This window comes from Strix uralensis, chromosome 15, assembly GCF_047716275.1.
Source record: "Strix uralensis isolate ZFMK-TIS-50842 chromosome 15, bStrUra1, whole genome shotgun sequence".
NCBI classification, from domain to species: Eukaryota; Metazoa; Chordata; class Aves; order Strigiformes; family Strigidae; genus Strix; species Strix uralensis.
This window is the reverse complement of record NC_133986.1, coordinates 3560659-3574972: the sequence shown is the minus strand read 5'-3', so window position 1 is coordinate 3574972 and position 14314 is coordinate 3560659. Positions and strand designations below refer to the sequence as shown.

The following is a 14314-nucleotide window of genomic DNA, read 5'->3' as shown; positions in this document are numbered from 1 at the left end:
AAGCACGGGACAGATGCAGAGGGCAGACTGGCACCCTTCATGTATTTATTAGCTCCGGTTACATTAACATACTAGGCAACCTGTAGAGACATACCCTGAAGAAACAAGGAAAATGGACGAGGCTTTAGAAGACACTTATCTGTGTTAAAATACAGAGCCTTTAATGAAATAAGGATTTGTTATGCTGGGTTGCATTTTTTTAGAGCATCAAGACTGCATTTTAAACCTCATTGCTCTTTGTTTACTTAGGGGATTCACAGCTTTTATTTTGGTGTGCTACACGAGAGCCACAGGAGCAGCTCTGAAAGCCTTTTCCCCATGGAGCACGGCAGTAGGCAGCAAATAGCAACCTTTAGCACCAGGTAGTAATTATATCAGCTTTATCTCATTCTAAAGCACAAGAGAATTTTTAGTGAAAGCATTAGGAAACACCAACTCATCTGCAGGAGGCCTACAACAAATGTGTCCTGTACTGCACCATGCTCTGCCTTCCCTGTCCGCTGTTTCCTGAGTTTCTATGCTCCTGCAACACCTCAGCCTCCAAGAGCCCTAACAGAGCATCCCCATTTCTCACTCCTGAACAAGATCAATTAAAAATGAGAGAATTCAAACAAGTGTTGCAGAAAAACTTTAATAGCACACACAGACCAGACCAGACCCTTGTGTCTGTACCGCTTTTGAACTGGAGCGGTATCCTGCCCAGATTGAAGGGATTTCACAAAATCTAGGTTTGCAGAAAGTTAAGCCTAATCATTTCTTGCACATACAATTTTCACACAGTCTTTCTGCAAACTGTTCAGTTAAAAGATAGTTGACCAGAGAATAACTGATTGCAGAAATAACAATGCTCTGAAATAATACTTCACTACAATCAGGAAGCGGCATGTCCATGCTACAGAGAAATCATGTCACTGCTAAGCCCTGCGGTAAGACACACTGACCCAACACACCCTCGGGTACAGGTACATATCCTACTGACACTTTCTCACAGCTTTTTGTGAGTAGAGCACAATCTTTCAACCTTTAAAAAGCACTTATAATAATTGTAGGGTTGTTTAGACAGAATTCTTCTGTGGACACAAGTTAAGGAGTCCGATGCTGCCCTATTTCTAGCTGAAGGAAAGTAAATTCTTATATTTTAAATTTCTCCTTCATTGCAGAGTCCAAAAAAAGCTATCTCTAATTTTTACTTCACCATTTTTGACACTAAGAGTAACTTTTCAGGTTCCTCAGCACCTCTTAGAATATGATGAAAAGGATTTAACTCTTACTAAAAAGCCAGAGCTCTCAGTCTATGTCTCCCACACCCTGCAAACTCTTTATCCTTGGTCACCAAGTGAAAAAGAACAAATGAATCTTGGTTTGTATGTCCAGTACAGAGCACAGCTGCCTGCACTTTTTTTTTTTCCCCTTGCACTTACTCAAGTCAAGTTTTCAATAAGATGAGCAGAAACTTTTTTTTAAAGAGTGACTCCCCAGGAGATAGCATAAATATTTTTTTTTGTGAAAATTGAATAAAATTAATCCATGGCTTTGCCACTGACAAAAGGCATCACCTTGTAGTTATTAAAGACCAAAAATAATTTTTAAAAGCTCAGAATGAAAAGCTGTAAGCCAGCAGGGCAAAAATTAGCGTGCCTTCCACATTTAGCCACGTAAAGGTGTTTTGCACGTCTGCCTTGAGTTACTATGCCAGAGACAATTCCTATACACAGCTGATAGGGCTGTGAATGCTCTCTGCCTGCTTAGCCCATCTCCCTGCCCCTTGTCACCCCAAAACTCAATGACAACTATTACTCAGCGTAAGGGACCTAGACTGACCTCAGTAGTTGTACAGTGTCAGGTAAGTGCACGGTCATCCCGCTGTTTAGCAGAGCAATGTTATTAGCACCTGGCAGCACTGTCACCAAGCAACTTCAAAAGATGGAGCACAAGGAGTACTTATCAATTATGCATGCACTTCCAATAACCAAAGACCTTGAAAAGGAAAAAAATTGCTAAGAAAAAAGCTATACTGTTTATTTGCATCTTGTATGACTTGGACAAAATATTTTCTGCATGAATTATCAGATATATGAAAAACTGCTGACCCCATCTGGATTCTAAGTCAGTGTCATGTATTTATTAAATCCACACAAGTGGTTTGATACTGGTATCTGAAAATTCAGAAATCTTTGTAGCAATGGAGTTCGGAGGTTGGAGATTGGCAGGATTTGTTAAAAATAAACGAAAAGAAAACGCAATATTGGCTAATGCTTACTGGGTCTCTGTCAGTGGAGTTTTTATGAAGCCCCCAGAGCCAGAGGGAAGAGCAGCTCTCTCTCCTGCAGGAATGTATTTGTGTTTCTTGGCTCATGGCTAGCAAGCAAGTGTCCCGGCAGTCCTGGCTTAGGGACCCACAGGGATGGGGAAAGCCCATCACCAGAGAGGGGACACACTGCCGCCAGGACCCACCATCACACATTTCTGTTACATTTCTTGTTTTTCCTATCACAGACACAGAAACAGGCAGTGATTAGATGTGGACAAGCATTAAAGGATTGATATTAATACTGTATTTTTGTCCCTAAAGACAAACATAAAGTGAACTATAGATCTTTACAGCAGATTATCCTTCAATTTCTAACGCTGCCTGTATACCTTTTCTGATTGCTTTAATTCACGGAGGCTAACATATAGGAGTGTCTCCACCACAAATCCACCACCTACAGAATGAACTTAGGCATACTGTCGTTCCAAGGTAAAATTGGTATATATGAATATCTCCTCTCCATCCTTGAAGACTATAAAAAGGCCACCTAGTCTGACCAGCTACACTTAAGACTCTCCTGTAGTGAAACACATCTGATCTTGCCTTCCTCTGCCTGCAACAATGAGAAATTCCCCATGTTTTGCTGACAGAGTAACTTTAACTTTGATGCTCCAATAGGAAATTTGAGTCACTACTGTATCAGCTTTGCACAAGATGAATATATAACAACAGGGTCAAATTTCTTCCCAGAATGCACAACGTGCTTCCCTATAACTAGCTTCACAAACATTCAAGGGCAAAATTTAATCCATAAATTACATTGCACTTCACCCTTTTTAATAGACTTATTAAAAGACGTGTCATTTATGATTATGCAAAGCAAGTGATTTTATTAATCTATAGACTTAAGCCTACTTGTAGTTGTCTGACAACACACAACACAAGCCTAAGAAGTGTCCTAGTTTTATTTTAACCTTTTCAGTGCTTCTTGGTTTCGACCAAGCTCCCAAGGAAGCTAGGTTAGTACATGATACTTAAGGATCAGCATTGCTTTTTCTGCCATCTATTTCTATATCCCAACTCCATCTTCTTTTGCAATGGTTATTTTCCAAGGAAAAAAAAATTATTTTCTCAAGCATAAAATCTAATGTGCCCTTATCCACTGCCTCCAACTCTCCCACTGGTGAGATAGACCCCTCTTGCCCTCTCCTCTACCCACTGTCCCTGAACTGTTCTCCTATGTTTTCTGGAACTTTTTTTGGAAGAGGGACCTGAAGAGAAACGCTATGCACTGCTGGCAAACTGCACCATCTGATGAGAGACAGGCTGGGAGAGGAGAAAACACCACAGCAGTGCTGGCATTAACTTTCTGAGAATTTAGTTCATACTGGCTAGTATTTTTAAAACTATTTCCTAAAATCCAGTTTCATTATAAATACTACACTGTATGCAACATCATTACTTCTTTTTTTTTAAGAACACATACACGACATATGTTTCATAGTACAAAATTACAACCAGAGCCTACATGTATGTATTTGGAAGCATTGTTTTTGTTTATTAACTGAAGGGAGCTCACTGTGAAAGACCTATATTCATCCACAGTTAGATCACTAGGTACTAGATAATTAAAAAGTTAACATTTTAAATGTTAAACAAAATTTATCACCACTGAATCCATCTGTGTTAACCTTTTGCCCTTTTTTTCTCCGCATCTTGACTGTTAAGGTAAATAATCCATCACCCACTGTCAAGCTCAGTGGGATATAATTTGGGTCTCTACTAGTATAGAACTGAAGGTGTGAAAAAACACATTCACATTTCTCTACCAGTTTCCAAAATATAGGCTAGGGCTGGCTGGAGAGATGTTCACGCTTTATTTGCAGAGTAAGTACTGTCTGGACCACTGCAGTTCAAACTTTTCAGACTGCCTCAAAGAAATATAATCTTTCAAAGGATGGAGAGAGTGTAACACACTAATTCACTTTTACCTTTAGGACATTCAGCCTTTTGCTATTTGCTGAGGCTTCCCGTCAGTGACTAATTTTGTGAGCACTTAACATGACAAACTCATTTTCCTACAGGTCAAATAACAGCAATTATCTTTGCAAATAGCAAACCAAGCTCTGTTCAAGTACATAAAATGCAGGACTAACATTGCTTTTGCATGTGGTCATTAACCCAAGGAGGTTGGATTATAACTGCCTAGATAAGTGGATGTAAAACTTATGTATGCTGAACAAAGCACATATTTCTGCAAAATATTCCAAGGCTTAACCAGTGAAATCTTTTATTTAAAAACATTAGCCTATAATTGCAGATGTAATTTCTGTAATATATAATTTTACTACAATTTGTACCAGATAAGGATTGAATGATTCAGTATTTCTGCAGTCTTTGTTTGGAGTTTTAATATTCCTTGTGGAAAATACAGCTTTTATCTTGCTCTTAGTAAAGACTGCAAGGAAGAGATACAGTACACCAAGTAAAGGAAAACTCATTTTCTCAAAATGTAATAAGATGAGATTCTAAGTATTTTTCATTCAGTATGGTATAATTTTTCACATTCACATGGTTATGTGTCTCAATTTCAAAGTCAGCCATAAAATGGGATTTGAGAAGTTCCTTAAAATTATTCTAAATGAAATGCCTCCAATTACTATTACATGTATTATTTCTAGAGCTTCTAGAACCATGGCATTACAACAAAACTTAAAAGTCATGTTGTTTCCACTAGATATATCATCACTTGAAGAACAGTCTCCCTATAGGATGCCTTCACAGCTGCCATATAAATGGCTAAAAAGCACCATTTTGCAGTCTGCTTCAGAGGAAACCTAAGAATAGAATATTTCAGTTGGAAGGGACCTACAATGATCATCTAGTCCAACTGCCTGACTAATTCAGGGCTGACCAAAAAAAAGCTAAAGCATGTTGTTAAGGGCCTTGTCCAAATGACTCAAACACTGACAGGCTTGGAGCATCGACCACCTCTCCAGGAAGCCTGTTTCAGGGTTTGACCAACCATGCTTCCTGATCACAACCATCTTTTAGGTTTCACAGTTGTTTCCTGAGTAATAAAATAGTGGTCTATCATGTACACTATCATGTATTTGTATTTATAGTTTGAATTTACTCACAGTATTTAAGAATAAACTTTTCAGTAACTAAGAATATTGTTTAAGCTAACGAATAGGACCTGTAATTCTGCAAATCCAATTACCAGTTAATATCCTGCATACATAAACACAAGAACAGGCACTTACTGAGTAGCTAGTGAAAATGTTAACTTTTCATAGCAAAATTCTGGGCCACATCACCATTTTCTGTTAGATTAAAGACAAAAAACCCCAGTAAAAAGTGGCCACACCTACAGGAAAAGTGATCACTAGTAAATGAAGGGCAGCATTTTTCATAAGGAGCTAAGGTACAGTGGGAGATTGGGACAGAACAATGGCAGAGATAGAGCTGCTGCATGAATAGCCAGTAATATGCAAGGTTGCTCCTCACTCACTAACTTCTTGAAAATTGTCATTACAGCCTCATGACCCCAAGCCTTTAATAGCCTTCAGGAACAACTAACTGAAGTACATCAGGTTAACACACTCTACCAAACTTTCTCCTCTCACAGGCACCAGCCTAGAGACATCTCTACATGAACATCTCTACCACCTGACTAGTTGTAAAACAACAACAACAAAAAAAACCCAGGCATGACTGAAGACTTGAAAAGACTATTTCCCCACCTGTGAGCATAAAACTAGATATATCTGGAAGTTCAGGAAAGGGAGGAACCCAGCTGTGCCTGCCTGAGGGTGGCAAGGGAGCAGCTCAGAGCAGAAGTCCTCAGAAAAGAGCACAAACAAATTGGGAAATGCTGCTCTAAAGACAGAGTAACATATGCCCCAGCTGAAGCAGAGTTAAATCATTCTTAATTAAAAAAACCCTATGTAATTACCAATTAAAAAAAAAATCTGCAAGTAGAAGATATCTTTTTGTTTAGACTAAAAAACCCAATACCTTTAATTTTCAGATGCATCAGGAAAGAAATGAATCCAGAAGAATACATGAATATAATATCCTTAGGTATCAGCAAACTGTCTGCATTCTCAAGTGTAGTAATACAAGGATTGAGAATCTGGACAAACTTGCTGAACAAACTTAGAGTAAATGGATTGATCTAGAAATGAAGAAAGATTAATGTATTGCAGTAAAGAAACTTAACCTTGCTATTAAGAATATAGTTTGGAATATTAAAGAACTATCTACCCCATCTAATTCCTAAATATCTAATGTAAAGAAGGACTTCATTAAGAAATAGGAGAGCTGGAGTCACTAATAAACAGCTATTATGCTTTAGTTTACACCTTAGCACAGTTTGATTTAATTTCCACATACAGACAAATCTTTAGGACTAGCATCTGCCTCTACTCTCTTACAAAACATGTTGGCCTCTTGGTCCTGCAGCAAGGCATTTTATTCATGCTAATACTTTGAAAAGCAAGCATACATAACTTTCGAGCACCACTACCAAGACACTAGCCAGAGGCTGGGCAGAGAAATATTTATTTATAGGCAGCCTTAAAAAAACCAGTTGTGTGGTGACAAAACTGTTAAATTATTTTTCTTGTTGAAGAATGGTACTGAATTGCAGTCACTGATTCACTCACTATCTCATTTATTCCTGACATCACATATACTTCTCTTTTTTCTTCCCTTTGTGTTCAATCTGGATTATAAAAATGAAGCAATTTCTCAAGTGTATTTCCTCTTCCTTCCCATCTAGTGTTCCACTAGTCTCTCTTCTCATTTTGTTTGTTTGTGCATTTTACTTCCTTTTGAGAAGACATTTTCAGAAAAATAAATTTTAGATTTGCAGTTACATTTAAACACCAAACCCACCTCATGTTATTACTTGCACTGCTATTTTCCTTCCTGACAGGGTGCCATTATTGCAAATATCTCTTGTGGATTAGTATAATTCAAGTAAAGCTGCAGAAACAGCCCTTTTCAAGTCATGATGAAAAGCACACTCCATGCTCTTCAAAAAAAACAACAAAAAAAAGACAACTTCAGTTACCTGTTACTTCAACACCCTACGGATCTGACATTTCAAAATTGCCTAGAAATTAGGGGTGGAGAGCTGCTGCATCTCTGTGCTTTTACCTGCAAGTACTGCCTCAGTCTACTGAACTGTTCATTGCTGCATTGGGTAAAGCTCACATATATACAGCTCATACAAAGCTGTACTGCCAGCTTTTCTTCCTTGTTCTATTATCTCAAACTCTTCTGTACAAAATGATTAAGTTTCCTCTACAAATGTTTTAAGACAACTGTCTCCAACACAATCTGGTATTGGGTATATAATCAATAATTACACTTTCCCCCACAAATCACTTCTCATATCTGCTCTTTACTTAGCTTAAGCAGTTCTTACATGCCAATATAAAAATCAATAGACCACAAGACCTCTTTAATAAGCACCTTCTGTTTGTGATCATACCATGTTTAGTAAATGGCAACAATTATTTCCTGGTTAGAAAAAGACAGGACTACATTATCACTAGTTACTTTTAAATATTTTTTAATAGACATTTGATCCACTCCTTCCTGTTTAGTCAATTTTGCTCCCTTATTATCTTTTGCTCACTTTTTGCTTCTAGTAGCTTCACACAGTCATTCTGAGCTACCATTCCTTACCCACTGATTTCACCTGACTGCACTGCACCATCCACTTCGGTCTCCATGTTCTAAAACGCACCTGTAAAACTCCAACAGTGTATACACATATGTGTCTGACTAAAAGCACCAAGACCTCCTACAGAACATCACGAAGATGCCTTTCATCCTCCCTGCTCAGCACTATTCAAGAAAACAAGAACTTGCTTTAGGTATTTAGGTCTTGCCACACATGAGCGTATTTTCCGTAACAGAGTCTAGCTTTATGCTTCTAATCATGAAGTATGAGCTACCTACTGCAATCATTTCTCCAAGTAATGGGAGACAGCGCAGTGTTCTTTGCTCCCTCAGTGTGCATTTTATTGTACAACACATCTTCAACTATGGTATCCATTCTTTAATATCTTCTCCAAATCAGGAAAATCACTACTTTTTTTATTTAGGCACTTTGCCCAGTATCAAATTTAATGTAGTATTAACTGTATGAAGTAATTTACGAATGTTAAGCATCCTTCTGTTTTTCACTCCGTTCTAACCACATTCAACTTCATACCCAGATTCTCAATTTGTCTGCAAATCTCATTTTAATAAAAAGTCAATTTTCAACATGCCCTGTGGCTTGTAATTTCCTCTTCAATTTCACACTCACTTTAAGCCACAGCAGAAGACAACACCCCACATTCACACTCCTGCAAACTACCTTGCTTCCTTCCTGACTTAGGCATTTGGGTTCTTCCTATGTGCTTTAGCTCATTTCTGCTTCTCATTCCTGTTTCTCAATGCCTTTTGTATTTTACAGAAGCAGTGGGAAGTTTTTAAATGTGTTTTCAGATGGCTAACATTAACTGATCTACTAATACCCTTATCCTTTGCAGTTATTAGGAAGTATGACATTTCACAAAGAAGCAGTGCTTTTTCACCTAGAATTAATTTTATATTGGTTTCACACTTAGAGGAACAAATTTACAGGACTCAGAAGTACATAGAGCACCCTTGGATTTCAAGATAATCTGTTAACATGACAAAACGCAATGAGATAAATTAAAGACGTGCTGTCTTATCTACCAGCCAGATCATTAAAGTTAAAAAGTTTAATTAAAGAGGGGAGCCTAAAAGCAATTTATTTGGCCCATCTCACTGGGCTAGAGATCCCTAATTTATAAACTCAGATAAATTACACTGGTTGTGTACCTCAACCATGTATCATAAGCAAACAGTCCTTCAGCAAGGGCAATAAAATTGGACATATGCACCCCTCTAATGCTTTTTTCAGCTAATTTAGTAAGATAATAGGTGCCCGTATCTTACACAAGGTTGCCAAACTGAGGAGCATAGATACTTTGCAGTCTACCATCACCAATAGCGAGGCACTAACCCCGTAACCCAACCTAAAAACTCCCTGTAATACTAAAACCTTAAAAACAATGCAGGGATTGGACTGCTGTAACAGATTACGTATCGTAAACGGTACATAAGGGATCACTACCTAGAAAAAATATAAGCCAATTGTTTCATTACACAGATCTCACACCTTACAATGCTCTAACTTAAGACCCTTAATTTAAAATCATCTAGTTGCTTCTCACTTCTATAAAAAAATCAGTGTTCATTACAGTAACATACAGCTCGTTTAAAAAAAATCATTCCTCCTTTGATTTTGGTATCCTCGATATCTCAGAGAAAGTAAGAAAGCAAAATTTGTAAGAAAGTGATGATTTATTGTGTAATTTGATGATACAGCTAGGGAAAAATGGGACATTTTAGGGGCATTAAGTTCCCCATTAGATTTACAGCTTGACAATTTCTCACAACACTCATTGCATGCCTACAGTTCCAATATATTCTTTTCAAATATGCTTGCATAAAAGTGCAAAAAAAAGATAAGTTTGATAACCATAATAATTTCATACTGAAATATAGTATTTCAGAAAATTATTTTTGTAAAATGAAATTATCAAATCATAACAATTTTTGTATGGAAGGTTTTTAGAATTCTCCATTTGTTCACCAAGATTATGTTAATAATACACCTGAACAAGCCAGAATTTCAGAGAGATGTTATTTTAAAGGGATCCTCGAATGTTTAAAAAAAGAAGTAATACATCTAGAAGGCAGCAAAGGTCCCTTAAACAGTCTCCACACTGGCTAAGCAAAAAGGGCTAATAGTCCAAATGAAGACATCTTAGGACCAGAAAGAACTGCTGACCTTTTGAGCGGTCAAATTAATTTGGAGACCGTGCATTAATTCCTTGCATTTTTTAGTGTGGAACTGGTCTAAGAAAGGCTCTCCCCAAAATAACAACAGCCAAACAAGCAATTCTCCTAAGGAAAAGGAACACAAGTTGCTCAAAAAGTAAGAAATAGTACTAGAAGATGTAATCTTATCATACCAGATAATCTTCTTACTGTTACAGTATTAGCACAAGACTAGCTTGGCCTGTCAGCAGAGGACAAATGGTTCTTAATGTTTTGTCTCCATGGCTAGAATGTAAAGAGCAATTTTCCAATAAGTTCTTTCACAAATGGCCCAAAGAATGGTTCTCAAAACCATTAGATTCATCCTAAGTCTCCAAAGGTGCCTAGAGGCTCTGATGCTTGACCACAGAAGACAGCTGTCTCATCACAGGAAAACAAGAATCAGAAATCTAAAATAGTGGAGAATAATGCTCAGGCACAAGTAATTCTCTGCAACTGCACTGCAGCATCAATTTGCAGTTGACAGGATGTATACTGCATTACAAAATAAACCTTACTAAACCCAAACCAAGTGCACTTGAACTGCAATGCTACAAAACCAGTCCTATAAGGGAAGGATGTGTATCCTGGCTTTGCCATGGATTTCCTACAAAACCATGAAGAAGCAGTTATGTCAGTCATTTACTACACTGGGAAAATAATCTGCCTCAAATGTAAGATTAACCTAATGACTGAGCTGGTTTTGTTCTACAGCAATGAGATATTCCAGCTGAAGTTCAGGGAATTATCATATCTTTCTAATACAAGCAGCCGCCCTAATCAAAAATCCTTCATCTGTCTGTCGGAAATCAAGGAAATTCTCCACTGTTCCCCTTCTGAGAATGCGTATTCTTAATCACAGTTACTGAAAAGTCTCATATATAACATTAAAAAAGGAAAGACTATTTTAAAAGTTGATTACAGAATTCAATGTCCAGATTTCTGTCTTTTAGCAATGAAGAGGAAACAAAATTCACTATAAAAGTAGCATTCAGTGGTAAGAATTAATAGTTTCCATATGAGTTTTACTGCAGGGTCTTCTCAATATCTACTTACCAAGCCTGGACTGATCACAAACAGCCTAATCTCAAACCATATGAATAATGCAAATCTTTTTGGTTAAAAGACTTGATCCAAAAACAGTTAAGTGGATAGACTTTGCACAACTATTCTGGGACCTCTGTTTCCAGAATGCTTGAATTTGAGTGTAATTACTATCCCAGCTAATCAGACTGCTTAGTACCTTAAAAAACAGGTTTCTAGAATATTTAAATGCTATACTGCTTTCCCCACTTAAACACTGTACAAGTACAGTTTTTAAAATGGCTTCTGCTTCTTCCCTTTTTAACTTCAGCTTGATCCCTTCAAAGGTTAAAGCTAAGCCTGCTGGGCTTCTATCTATGAGAATAGTCCCACTATTCATAAAACAGGATAAAGACAAAAATATACGTTCAGCTACTTTTAAATCTATGTAAATTGATATCAGTGCTTAGATAACCTTACACTTGAGTAGTTTGCTACACTGAGGTACACTGAAATCAGAAAATAAAAATACAGATTACACATTCCCATGCTTTAGAAATGAAAGCTTTGTTGGTGACATTTCTACTGAAAGTGGAGACGAGTTAGCTCTACACCAAGGTCTTTAATTTTACAGGTCAACTCAAAATAACTTATACCTTATGTGAGGTTGGTTTGCAGGGATTTTTTTGGTTTTCTACATTCCATGCGATTAGAATTGTAAGATTAAAACCCATTTAAGTCAGCTGTGCTTTTTGTAAGACCAAAGACTTGTAAAGACAATTCATTATGCTGTTCCTATTTGAAATTCGTTGTGTCAGATTAGCAGAGAGGAGACCTGCTCTGACTTCAGATTCCAATATAACAAAAGTGTCATGTGCTAACATTCATTGCACATGCAGCTAGGTAGGTCCATTTACAGTTTATTTCACACCTTATGAGAAAGATGAAATGCAAAAGCCCATCATAAAAGCAGTACAGGAACTCACATAGCCTACCAAAAGAGAGATAGAATACAACTGATACCCCAGTTTCCTCCCACCTCTCCTCATCTCAGTATATAGAGGATAAATACCAGAAGTTCGGGTCAAGTATTTAGCTAAAGACTCTGATTTTGAAGTAATGAAAGGACACTGGCACAGGTAAACCCCTAGACTTGCCAAAGAAAAGTTAGCCTTGACCCATAAGCTAGAAAGAAAACTCTGCTTATCAACCAGAAATGAAAGTGCTACTTTTACGTACACCTGTGCTGAACAAATAAATACAGTTGTACCCACCTTGCTAGAGAGCACTTTGAATAACTAGTTTCTTTTCAGTAAAGCCCTGTTTGATACTAATCATCCCATTTCTTTGCTGCTTTTCACAGTGAAAAATGTGCTTGCTTCTACACCCTGACACCAACAAGTGTTATCCATGTAGAATTAGACATATTCTAGGAAACTGCTCTCTGAGACAGCAGAGATCCTGTCAATTTGATATTTCTTCCCCCTACCCCTCACACTGGGCATTTTCTGCTATTACTGATGATTCAGAAACTCAGAGTAAAGTGTTCTAAAACTTTCTGTAAAAAAGAGCCTCTTCAGTAGACAAACAGCAAGTAATTATTTGATTCAGATCATGAGGACTTTAACTGCTAGGATAGATGCATTCTTATGTAGACAAAGACTGGACAGAAAAATACAGAATAGTTCCAGATAGGCATCTGCATTAAAGAATGTTGCGAAATGCCTGCCTGTTTCAAACGCTGCATTAAAAAATGGTATGTGGGCTCTCAGCTGATTTCTTGCATCTAATTTGCACAGAAGCACACAAGGGATCTCAGAAATACCAAGATAGGTTTTTGTTATATTTGCCTGCTCTAAGCTAGGATGCCATGAGCAGCAGTTGGTCTGATGTAAAGACACCAAGCACACAACAATACCAAACCACCTTCAGCTGTAAAAGTGACATGTAACTAACACAGTAGCTTAACTAATAATCTCTATTACTGGCAGAAAGTACTTTGTTAAGCATAAAACAGAGAACCGCTACTAAAACATAATGTAAACTACCTCAGTTGAGAAGATGCAGCTTACAGAAAGGCAGACAAGGTTCTCGAGACAAGGTGTGAATTTCCCTGCATTCAAACTTTAGCCTGGCATTTGAAGACAACGGTGCTTGACTCATATTGGTGTACATCATCATGGTGACGCAGCATGCTTAAAAAAATCCAGTCTGAAAATTTATCAACATGGTGAAGCATCACTACAAAACCTCCGTGATTCACTGAATCAGCCAGTGCTTGAGCAGAGAACTGGCCTCAAATATAGATTGCAGCAGAAAACTGCTCAAACAGGCGAAAAACATTGTAGTTTAAGACAGTTTTTGGCAACTCTGCCAGCCTGGGAGAAAGGCGAAACAGATAATACCACCAAGTTCAAGTAGTTAGTGAAACTTAACAGTTGGTCAAGATTTCTGTGCATTGGAAGCACAAAGTACACTCTAAGAGCAATGAAAAATGTTTAACTATGAAGCCTTTGCAGAAATGACAGACTGCTGTAAGTCTGTCGTGGAGGCTAATAACACTTCATCAGTGCAGTGTCTTAATTTGATTCAGATCAAAGATCAACAAGAATTATCAAACTTAATTACTTTGAAACACCTATATTTCTCTCATTAGGAAATTAAAAAACCCTAAAGATTAGCCTTATTCACAAAATTTCTCTGGGAGCAAAACTGAATTTTAGGAGCATCAGTAAAATGACAAATAAACATGTAACATCTAACTTAGTGCCTTTTTTTCTTTTTTGTAAATAGGTGAGATTTCTTATGCAACAGTAATTTTTATTTAACACCTAAGACTAGTAGCAAGAACAGCAGAAACTTTGTGGCATTATGAAAAGAGAAACTTACCTCCATCTGTTTAATGTCAAAAAATATTTCTGCTGAATTAAAGTCTGTCAGCCAATTTTAAAGTTCTATAGTACTTCCCTTCTAATACCCATCTTTAACACACAGAAAAAAGCACGTGGGATATAATTTTTAAGTATCAATTTTAAATTGAATTTACAAAAAAAAAGAGCAATGCCTGAATTATGTTTAGTCACATCTTATGTTGGAGAAATTAAAGTTTCAGCCTTTAACAATAAA

At 37.3% G+C, this 14314-nt stretch overlaps 1 protein-coding gene across 3 annotated transcripts in view; it reads right to left on the bottom strand.

Moving 5' to 3' along the window:
• Positions 1-14314, bottom strand: part of CSTF3 (cleavage stimulation factor subunit 3) — a 52138-nt gene that overhangs the window by 17585 nt on the left and 20239 nt on the right. The window contains exon 1 of one of the 3 annotated variants that reach the window (XM_074884876.1): positions 1822-2721. The exons of the other annotated variants lie outside the window; for them this stretch is intronic. The gene's annotated coding sequence lies outside the window, so the exon portion shown is untranslated. Of the gene's footprint in view, positions 1-1821; positions 2722-14314 lie in introns of those variants that run through there. 3 annotated transcript variants of the gene reach the window in all.